This window comes from Phyllobates terribilis, unplaced genomic scaffold, assembly GCF_046119375.1.
Source record: "Phyllobates terribilis strain yellow unplaced genomic scaffold, ASM4611937v1 Scaffold_3__8_contigs__length_932513732, whole genome shotgun sequence".
Lineage (NCBI taxonomy): Eukaryota > Metazoa > Chordata > Amphibia > Anura > Dendrobatidae > Phyllobates > Phyllobates terribilis.
The window spans coordinates 486,015,401-486,027,609 of NW_027362763.1; positions in this window are offsets into that span (position 1 = coordinate 486,015,401).

The following is a 12,209-nucleotide window of genomic DNA, read 5'->3' on the forward strand; positions in this document are numbered from 1 at the left end:
CTGAGATGAATCTGTGCTACAGTAAATTTATCACATAAACATGAGCCGAGTATGAGGGAGTCGCAGTTGGAGTTGGTGTCATGGAAATTGAGGAGTCGGAGGTTTGGCTTACTGACTCCACAGCCCTACCTACTGTACCCCACCTCAACTCCCAGGGCAAAGTATTTTGACCCCAACATAGTATAATCCCCCAACTGTGACCCCCACACAGCCTTCCATGCAGTATAGCGGGCCTACATACAGTATAATGGCCCCCACACCTCTCCACACTCCACTGAGTATAATGCACTCCCCATGGTCCTCCATACAGTATAATGCACTCGCTATGGTCCTCCACACAGTATAATGCACTCGTCATGGTCCTCCACACAGTATAATGCACTCGCCATGGTCCTCCACACAGTATAATGCACTCCCCGTGGTCCTGCACACAGTATAATGAACTCCCCGTGGTCCTGCACACAGTATAATGCACTCCTCATGGTCCTGCACACAGTATAATAAACTCGCCATGGTCCTCTACACAGTATAATGCACTCCCTATGGTCCTTCACAGTATAATACACTCCCCAAGGTCCTGCACACAGTATAATGCACTCCCCATGGTCCTCCACACAGTATAATGAACTCCCCATGGTCCTCAAAACAGTATAATGAACTCCCCATGGTCCTCCACACAGTATAATGAACTCCCCATGGTCCTCCACACAGTATAATGAACTCCCCATGGTCCTCCACACAGTATAATGTGCTTGACATGGTCCTCCACATAGTATAGTGCACTCGACATGGTCCTCCACACAGTATAATGCACTACCCGTGGTCCTCCACACAGTATAATGCACTCCCCATGGTCCTCCACACAGTATAATGCACTCCCTATGGTCCTCCACACAGTATAATGCACTCCCCATGGTTCTGTATGCAGTATAATGCAGCCCCCATAGGGTTAAAGGCAGCCCCCACCATAGGGTAAAAGGCAGCCCCCAGCATAGGGTAAAATGCAGCCCCAGTCCTCCAGTATTATCACTACTCACTGATATACAAAAATAAATAAATAAATACATACTTACCGCTCCTCGTTCCCCGCTGCTTCAGTCTCTGCAGCGCGTCTCTCTCAACACCACAGCAGCTGCCAGCTCCACTGTATGACACAGCATGGCGTGTCATCACGCCACTGTGTCAGAAGCAGAGGAGCAATGATGGGAGATGGAGTGTCACATGACGTTCCCTCCTCCATAATTGCTTTCAACCAGGGCCGGCTCCAGGTTTTTGTGGGCCCCGTGCGAAAGAGTCTCAGTGGCCCCTTTAATACATACACCATTCATGACGCACAGATATGGTGGAGAAATGTAGGTATACAACACAGGGCCCAGCCTGCCCCCTCATCCTTCACATATGCAGACATGCACGCACACACACAGTATGCAGACATGCACGTACACGCACACAGCACGCAGACATGCATGCACACACACAGTACACAGACATGCATGCATACACACAGTACGCAGACATGCTCGCACACATGCACGCACACACACTACGCAGACATGCACACACACACACAGTACGCAGACATGCGTGCACACACACAGTACGCAGACATGCACGCACACACAAAGTACGCAGGCACGCACACATGCACACACACAGTACGCAGACATGCACGCACAGTACGCAGACGTGCACACACACAGTACGCAGACGAGCACACATACAGTACGCAGACATGCTCGCACGCACACAGTACGCAGACATGCACGCACGCACACAGTACGCAGACATGCATGCACGCACACAGTATGCAGACATGCACACACACACACAGTATGCAGACATGCACACACGTACACAGTACGCAGACATGCACGCACAGTACGCAGACGTGCACACACACAGTACGCTGACGTGCACACACACAGTACGCAGACATGCTCGCACGCACACAGTACACAGACATGCACGCACGCACACAGTACGCAGACATGCATGCACGCACACAGTATGCAGACATGCACACAGTATGCAGACATGCACACACGTACACAGTACGCAGACATGCTCGCACGCACACAGTACACAGACATGCACGCACGCACACAGTATGCAGACATGCACGCATGCACACAGTACGCAGACATGCACACACACAGTACGCAGACATGCATGCATGCACACAGTACACAGACATGTACACACACAATACGCAAACATGCTTGTACACACACAGTACGCAGACATGCACGCACACAGTACGCAGACATGCATGCACACAGATGCGCACATATTTGAACACAATCTTAAAAACACATAAAACAGACATACATATATACAGTGCCTACAAGTAGTATTCAACCCCCTGCAGATTTAGCTGGTTGACACATGCGGAATTAACTTGGCATTGTGACATTTGTACTGTAGATCAGCCTGGAAGTGGGAAATGCACTGCAGCAAATTTTTTTTTTTTTTTTTTAAAAACGTTAAAAGTTAATTCAGAGTGTCATTTATTATTCAACCCCTCAAACCACAAGAATTCTGTTTGGTCCCCCTAAAGTATTAAGAAGTAGTTCAGGCACCAAGAATAATGAGCTTCACATGTGTGGATTAAAGATCTCTTTTGCCAGCCTTTTCTGACTATTTAAGACCCTCCCCAAACTTGTAAACAGCACTCAGACATGGTCAACATGGGAAAGACAAAGGAGCATTCCAAGGCCATCAGAGACAAGATCGTGGAGGGTCACAAGGCTGGCAAGGGGTACAAAACCCTTTCCAAGGAGTTGGGCCTACCTGTCTCTACTGTTGGGAGCATCATCCGTAAGTGGAAGGCTTATGGAACTACTGTTAGCCTTCCACGGCCTGGACAGCCTTTGAAAGTGTCCTCCCGTGCCGAGGCCAGGCTTGTCCGAAGAGTCAAGGCTAGAGATGAGCGTTGTTCTACTCGAACTATTCGCCAATCTCAAATTCGAGCTGTTTTGGGCGGTGTTCGAGCCGGTCGGCGAACACGAACAATTTGAGAAAAATTCGGCTGTTCGAGGTTATGTTCGATAACTGTTCGTGCACCAAAATCATAACTGGATTTTTTCTCAGTAATGATGAAAATTAATGTTAATACGCAGTTTGAGTGTACAGCGGGGCGGGGGGAGGGGCAGGGGATGGATCTCTGCAGGAACAATGAAGATCTCCATTTTTTTTTCTCTTTCCCGCATTTGCAGTGGGGAGGTGCAATCTGTCAGCCTATCAGCAGCGCACACACGGAGCGAAGTGCTTTTTTTCACACAAGCAAGGGCATGTGTGATTGGCAGTGTATGTCACATGTCCTTGCCCTATAAGACCAAGCCATTTTCCCCGTCGCCACCATTTTCTCACTGCTGCAGCTGCGTGTTAGACGGCACCGCTGTTGCTGTGTGCGCTATACCTTGTTAATTTCAAGCCAATTTTCGCACAAATATACAGATAGCTTGGGAGTAGGGAATAGTTGTGATTGCAGTCCTTTTAAGGACTAGGTTACAGCATTTCCTACGACTTTTATCAGGCAGGTCTGTGCTCTTAAATAGATAGATTGTGGGAGTAAAGACTAATTGTAATTGGAGTCCTTTTCAGGACTAGGTTACATCAGTTCCTATCAGTTTTTGCCAGGCAGGTCTGTGCCAGTGCTGTGCAAGTTTTTTTCACAGCATTTGGCTGAATCTAGCAAAGCTAATCCTTTTTGGCCTATTGCAGAGTGTGTTAGTCAGTGGAGTAGCCTATCTGTGTTGCAAGATATACCACCTGTGTATAGAATACCAATTTTTTTACTGCACCTAGTGAAGTAAAATCTTTTGGGCATAGCATCATTCTATTAGTCCATCTATACTGACCTCCATCAGGTTGCAAACTGAATATAATTTTTTTCTGCATCTAGCTCTGAAAAAATATTTGGGCTTCTAGCAGTGTGTGGGACTTGGTCTATTAGTCCATCTATACTGACCTCCATCAGGTTGCAAATTAAAAATAATTTTTTTCTTCATTTAGCTCTGAAAAAATATTTGGGCTTCTAGCAGTGTGTGGGACTTGTTCTATTAGTCCTTCTATACTGACCTCCAGCAGGTTGCAAATTAAAAATAATTTTTTTCTGCATCTAGCTCTGAAAAAATATTTGGGCTTCTAGCGGTGTGTGGGACTTGGTCTATTAGTCCATCTATACTGACCTCCATCAGGTTGCAAATTAAAAATAATTTTTTTCTGCATCTAGCTCTGAAAAAATATTTGGGCTTCTAGCAGTGTGTGGGACTTGGTCTATTAGTCCATCTATACTGACCTCCATCAGGTTGCAAATTAAAAATAATTTTTTTCTGCATCTAGCTCTGAAAAAATATTTGGGCTTCTAGCAGTGTGTGGGACTTGGTCTATTAGTCCATCTATACTGACCTCCATCAGGTTGCAAATTAAAAATAATTTTTTTCTTCATTTAGCTCTGAAAAAATATTTGGGCTTCTAGCAGTGTGTGGGACTTGTTCTATTAGTCCTTCTATACTGACCTCCAGCAGGTTGCAAATTGAATATAATTTTTTTCTGCATCTAGCTCTGAAAAAATATTTGGGCTTCTAGCGGTGTGTGGGACTTGGTCTATTAGTCCATCTATACTGACCTCCATCAGGTTGCAAATTAAAAATAATTTTTTTCTGCATCTAGCTCTGAAAAAATATTTGGGCTTCTAGCGGTGTGTGGGACTTGGTCTATTAGTCCATCTATACTGACCTCCATCAGGTTGCAAATTAAAAATAATTTTTTTCTGCATCTAGCTCTGAAAAAATATTTGGGCTTCTAGCAGTGTGTGGGACTTGGTCTATTAGTCCATCTATACTGACCTCCATCAGGTTGCAAATTGAATAAAAAAAATTTCTGCATCTAGCTCTGAAAAAATATTTGGGCTTCTAGCGGTGTGTGGGACTTGGTCTATTAGTCCATCTATACTGACCTCCATCAGGTTGCAAATTAAAAATAATTTTTTTCTGCATCTAACCCAGCCAATAGTTTTGGCCTAATACCACATTTTGGCCACTCAGCTCTGCTCGGTTACCATCCATTGTTTTTTTGTGCAAACAACTCCAGAGTTGTGAATTAGTTAACCACCAAAATGAGTGGAAAAAGGCCTGCTGCTGGTGGAAAGGGGAATAGGCGTGTTGGGAAGGGGAAAAAAGGTTGTGTCCGTGGGGTAGGTGCAGAAGAAAGACCATCTTCCAGCCAAACTAAAATGTCTACTTCTTTTAGCGGACAATGTGATAAGATCCCTTTCTTACGGCCACGCCAATCGCTACAAATTCCAGATGAGGCACAAAAACAGCAGGTGCTTCAACGGATATCAAGTGCTCCTTTAAGTGGGCTCTTCTCCACATCAACTTCAACATCACAAATACTCCAGTCCTCAAAGGTGTCACCCAAATCGCACTTGCTTCCTCACAGCTCCCAAATCTCCAGCTGCCCGTCTGAGTATGAGGTAGAACAGATGGTTGAGTCTGCAGAGCTGTTTACTCATACTATAGCCTGGGAATCAGAGGTCGACTCCAGCGCTTCTGTGAATCCAGACGAGGAAATGATCTGCACTGATGCCCAGAATCTTTATGAGTCGGATCCAGGACCAGACGCAGAAGGTTCTGACCATAATGTAGACCCTCATTCCCAAACTGTAACTCCTGTTGGTGGAGACAATGAGGAAGACGATGATAAGACTCAAATACCTGATTGGAGCGACAACTTTAGTTTTTTGTCAGGGCAGGAACAGGTTGGCTCTGAGGACGACGGGTGTGATAACGCACAGGGTGATGATGATGAGGTCGGAGATCCCACTTACTGTCAACCCACAGTCAGCCAAGAGATGAGGTCAGCAGAGGAGGTGGAGGAAGATGCTAGTGACGACGAGGTCAGGTTGCGCCTTCCTGGACAGAGACGTAGTACTGGAAGCACGTCAACAACTGCATCCTCAAACACAACTCTGCCTCTCACCACAAGTCGTGGTGGCTCTTCAGGTCGCATGGGTGCTAAGCCTTGCATAGCCTGGGCATTTTTTCAGATCGATAAAGATGACCCAACTCGTGTTATCTGTAACATTTGTCAGCAAAAGCTAAGTAGAGGCCAAAAAATACATAGTTTGAGTACTTCATGCATGAACCGGCACATGGACATGAAGCATAAGTTGCAGTGGGAAGCTCAGTGTGCTACAATGCGGTCTAGCCGGCCGGGCCAACCACCGTCTGCCATATCTTGTGCATCCGCGGCCTCTTCATCCTCTGTGACTGGGGGGACAGCAGTCACACCTGTTTTGGGGCGCAGACCTGCCACCTCTTTACCCGCAACAGCCAGCGTGATTGGCAGGTCATCATTTTCTTTGGAGGTGGTAACACCAGCTGGTCTTGAGCGCTGTCCGACATCGATAGCACCACCTTTGGATCAAGGCAACCTAACATGTCCGCCTGCATCTTCCTCACAGACCGGCAGTTTGCCGGGGACACCCTTATCAACCCCGTCTAAGCACAATAGCCAGCCCTCGGTCCCTCAGATGTGGACAAGTAAAAGACCATTTCCTCCTAGCCATGAGAAAGCTAAGAGGTTGAATTTCACCATCTGCAAGCTCTTGGCTACAGAAATGCTGCCTTTCCGCCTGGTGGACACAGAGGATTTTCGAGACCTTATGTCCGTCGCAGTGCCCCAGTACCAGATGCCCAGTCGGCACTACTTCTCAAAGAAAGGTGTGCCTGCGCTCCACCAGCATGTCGCACACAACATCACCGCTTCTTTGAGAAACTCTGTGTGTGACAGGGTGCATTTCACCACAGACACTTGGACGAGTAGGCATGGACAGGGGCGTTACATGTCGCTGACTGGGCACTGGGTAACTATGGTGACAGCAGGACAAGGGGCTGCTGTCCAAGTCTTGCCGTCCCCACGAGTTGTGCGTCAATCCTCTTTATGTCATTTTTCCTCCACTGCTTCTGCCTCCTCAACCTCCTCTCGGTCTTCCACCTGCACCCAAAGCCTGTCTGGTCATGCCACAAGCTTTCTAACTGCGCAGAAGGGATCCTGCACACCTCCTTACTATGCTGGCAGTAGGGCTCAACGTCATCAGGCGGTTTTTACATTGAAATGTCTGGGAAATGTGAGTCACACAGCTGAGGAGTTGTGGTCAGCTCTGGAGAACCAATTTCATGAATGGTTGTCTCCACTGGACCTGAAACCAAGGAAGGCCGTGTGCGACAATGCTGCAAACCTGGGTGCGGCCCTTCGCCGGGGCAATGTCACACACGTGCCTTGTATGGCTCACGTGTTGAACCTGGTTGTCCAGCAATTTTTAGCCCACTATCCCAGACTAGATGGCCTTCTGCAGAGGGCACGGTCGCTGTGTGCTCACTTCCGCCGTTCGCATCCCGCAGCTCAGCGACTTACATCTCTACAGAAGTCGTTGGGCCTGCCACTTCACCGGCTAAAATGCGATGTGCCTACCCGGTGGAATTCAACTCTGCACATGTTGCAGCGACTGTGGCAGCACCGACAAGCCCTGGTGCAATACGTTCTGACGTATAGCCTGGGCCAACGAGATTCAGAGGTGGGGCAAATCACGCTGGAGGAGTGGTCTCAGATCAGGGACCTATGCACCCTTCTGCACAGTTTTGAAATGGTGACGAAGATGTTTAGTGCTGACGATGCCATTATCAGCATGACTATTCCGGTGATTTACATGCTGGAGCACATGTTAAACAGAATTCGGAGTCAGGTGGTGGCACAAGAGGAGGTGGAGGAAGTAGAGGAGGAGGAGTTGTATGCGGAAGGGCTAACATCTGCAAGGTCCAGACGGTCGGCAGCACCAGGGCGGCAGGCATGTGAGGGTGGGGGAGATGATTTTACCAGGGCGCATGGTAGCAGCCAAACTAGTGAGGAAGGTGCAGGAGCCCAGGAAGAAGTGGAGGACGAACTGATGGAAGACTCATCAGATGAGGGAGACCTTGATCACATTTCTGTTGTGCGAGGTTGGGGGGAGAGGACAGAGGAAGGAAGCATGATTGTTACCTCGCCACCAACACAACAGGGACTTGGTGCTCCTGGATGCGCAACACACATGAGTGCCTTCTTGCTGCACTACCTGCAACATGACCCTCGAATTGTGAGAATTAGAAATAATCCTGACTACTGGGTTGCCACACTGTTAGATCCCCGGTACAAAAGTAAATTTGCAGAAATTATTCCTGCCATAGAAAGGGATGCATGCATGCAGGAGTATCAGCAGAGACTGTTGCAGAATCTTACATGTGCTTTTCCACAAAATACCAGTGGTGCACGTAGTGAATCTCACAGTTCCAACTTGCCAACCGTGGTCTGTATGGAATTGTTCAATAAAGGGCCCAAAATTAAGATAACATAGATGGGAGAGGTCTCTATGAATAGGAATTCCTAAGTATTTGATACCCTGTGAGGGCCAGGCAAAGGGAAAGTTGGACTGGATGGAATCCTATATGGATTTAGGGAGGGAGACATCGAGGGCCTCAGACTTCGCTGCATTGATTTTAAAATTTTACCATGTAACTAAGTGATCTATTTCAGCCATAACAGCAGGGATGGATATATGTGATTGAGTGATATATACTAGGACATCATCAGCAAATAGAGAGCACTTGTACTCGGTGCCTCCCACCTCAATCCACCTAATATTGGGGTTATGGCGAATTGATGAGAGCAGGTGCTCCGTCACTAGGATGTATAAGAGAGGGGACAGAGGACATCCCTGCCTTGTCCCATTGGTGATTGTGAAAGGTGATGAAAATGTTCTGACGCACCCCCTGGGCCTTGGGACACCCGGAGCCGGACCCTTTTTGGTGGATGCTGGTGGTTGTAGTCTTCGTGGCGGCGATCCGGTTCCGTGGCTCAGGGCGGTCAAACCAGTGGCGGAACTATTTATGTGGTTTTGATGTTTAAATGTCCGACTACGCCACCCGTGGATTGCGGTCAGAGTGAAACGCCGCTACAGGGCAGACCGCTAAGGCTGGTGTTGTGGGTGCAGCAGAGCGTAGCATAACTCCCCACGGGAGGAGTATAGCCTCAGGGCAGTGTATGCGGAGGATGGGGGTGATGGTGCAGGGCAGCAGCAGTAACGACACGGAGTCAGTGATGCAGTTCAGGGCCTTTACTCACAGTTCTTATTATCCAGACCACGTCTGCAGGTAACGGCTGCCCACGTCGTACTGTGCTCACCAGGTGAGGGGCTCAGACAACTCCCAGATAACTTTGGAGCGCTTCACAGGACCCCCTTTGTGTGTCCTTTGTCTGGCCTTTCTTACCAACACTTCTGTCCGGCTGCCTCGGGCCTCCTCTTGGTAAACTTGGCGCCAGTTTCCCTGACCCTATGTGGTGCCTTCCTAGCGGGTGGAGCAAGGGGCTGCGCCACATAAAATGTCAGAGCCTCCGGTTTCTAGCTGAGGGTCGTTTCCTGCCTCCACTAGTTCGGGGACCGGTCTCCCCCTTTGGCCTGACCCCTCCACGCAGGTGGATTTGGGCGTGCGGTGGCGACTCGCCCGTCCGCACCCCTGGGATCCCTTCATTCCTCGTTCCTGGAGCCTTCTCCGCTCCTCTTCCTTCCTTCTCCCTCTTGCAGGCCTGGGCCTCTGTTACTAGGCCCGCCTCCGGAGCAGAGCTCATGCAGAGCCCCTGCTCCCTGCCACTTCTGCTCAGACTTCTCTGCACTGAACTAAGATGGTGCCCACCTTTTATACTCCCTTCTCAATGCACCCAGGAACTGCTTCCTCCCTGCTCCTGCACTGCAGGGTTCCCCTTCCTCAGTGTTCCCTCCCCCCACTCCAGCCAGGGACAGGGACTGTCGTGCCCATCTCAGGGGCATATTGGTCGCCCTGCCCCACGGCAATGTGGTGTAATGCATGCAGGTGTCGGGTCCTGATCCACACTCCATCCTTATCTGAGAGTGAGATATCACACCTCTGGGTGAGGTGCAATACGTCTGTAGCAACCGAGCCCTCGGTGCTACAGTTCCATTTATCTTCAGCCTAGGTGACGTATTGTGATACAGGGCCGTGATTTTGGCTATAAAAGGGTCCCCTAGACCCCTACCCCAAGCTTTTTAAGAGAATCATATATGGCGTGCCAGGAGACTCTATGGAATGCTTTCTCAGCATCCAACGAGAGTATCTACTTACAAATTTTTAACTGCATCTAGCCCAGGAAATACTTTGTGCCTAGTAGCAGTGTCTGCTAGTCAGCGGATTATCCCGGCTGTTAAGCAAGCTACACCACCTGTAGTTTGGACACTTAATTTTTTCAAAGGAAATGCTTCGGGACCACGGGATACTTAGTGAAGAGCATCAGGAGGCACCCCAAGGCATAGGGGCTGGGACTGGCACTAGGATGCCTTGCGGTGGACAGCCGAGCTCGATCCTTATAAAAGCTTTTTAACTGCAGCAGCTTTAGTGGACGCTACTGGAGCTGGAATTATGCGGCTGCTGGCATGAGACTTGCCCTCCAATAGATCCTTGTAAATGGATTTAAAGTGTATTCATTCAAATTAGAGGGACAATTTAAATTAAAAAGCTTAGAGCTGCCTCCACCACAGGGGGGCTCTCTCGACCCACCAGCGGACAGGCACCAGTATTGGGAGAGGGGGGCTGGCCGTCAGGGTTCACCGCGGCTCTGGCACAAACCCGGCGACACGGAGGTGGCACGGGCAGGAGCGGACTGGCCGTCTCGGCTTCTCACTTTTTGGATTTTAGAAGGGCATGACATGCCTATATCTGTGTCTCCCCCTCCTTTTACTCCTCCACCTCTTTTCTTTTCGCATGACTATATGTACTTGTCACTTTTCCATGTGTTAGTTGTGTCTTCTGAGCAGTTTGTCAGCTTTTGGACACCTTTGAAGGTGTTTTCTATGTGTTTCTATGTGTTTTTGTTTGCCTGCCATTGGTTTTAACGGTGTTCGAAGGTGTTCGACGAACAGTTCGACGAACAGTTCGGCGAACACACGGGTGTTCGACGAACCGAACCGAACTCGAACACTACGGGGGTGGCTCAACACTAGTCAAGGCTAACCCAAGGACAACAAGGAAGGAGCTCCGGGAAGATCTCATGGCAGTGGGGACATTGGTTTCAGTCAATACCATAAGTAACGTACTCCACCGCAATGGTCTCCGTTCCAGACGAGCCTGTATGGTACCTTTACTTTCAAAGCGTCATGTCAAGGCTCGTCTACAGTTTGCTCATGATCACTTGGAGGACTCTGAGACAGACTGGTTCAAGGTTCTATGGTCTGATGAGACCAAGATCGAGATCTTTGGTGCCAACCACACACGTGACGTTTGGAGACTGGATGGCACTGCATACGACCCCAAGAATACCATCCCTACAGTCAAGCATGGTGGTGGCAGCATCATGCTGTGGGGCTGTTTCTCAGCCAAGGGGCCTGGCCATCTGGTCCGCGTCCATGGGAAGATGGATAGCACGGCCTACCTGGAGATTTTGGCCAAGAACCTCCGCTCCTCCATCAAGGATCTTAAGATGGGTCGTAATTTCATCTTCCAACAAGACAACGACCCAAAGCACACAGCCAAGAAAACCAAGGCCTGGTTCAAGAGGGAAAAAGTCAAGGTGTTGGAGTGGCCTAGTCAGTCTCCTGACCTTAACCCAATTGAAAACTTGTGGAAGGAGCTCAAGAATAAAGTCCACATGAGACACCCAAAGAACCTAGATAACTTGGAAAAGATCTGCATGGAGGAGTGGGCCAAGATAACTCCACAGACCTGTGCCGGCCTGATCAGGTCTTATAAAAGACGATTATTAGCTGTAATTGCAAACAAGGGTTATTCCACAAAATATTAAACATAGGGGTTGTATAATAATTGACCCACACTTTTATGTTTAAAATTTAATAAAATTCAACTGAGCAACATAACTTTTTGGTTTGTAAGATTTATGCTTCTGTTCATAAAACCTACTCTCGTTTGCAGTTTGAAGGCTCTAACTTATTTGCAACTTATCAAACCAGCTAAATCTGCAGGGGGTTGAATACTACTTGTAGGCACTGTATATATATATATATATATATATATATATATATATATTGTAAGGCAGCACTAGTCATCATAATGGGGAATACTCGCTGCACCGGGTAAATCAAAGCACACCAGCAATGTCCTTCCGGTATTTCTTAATGCTGCAGTTTATTACACTTCATAAAC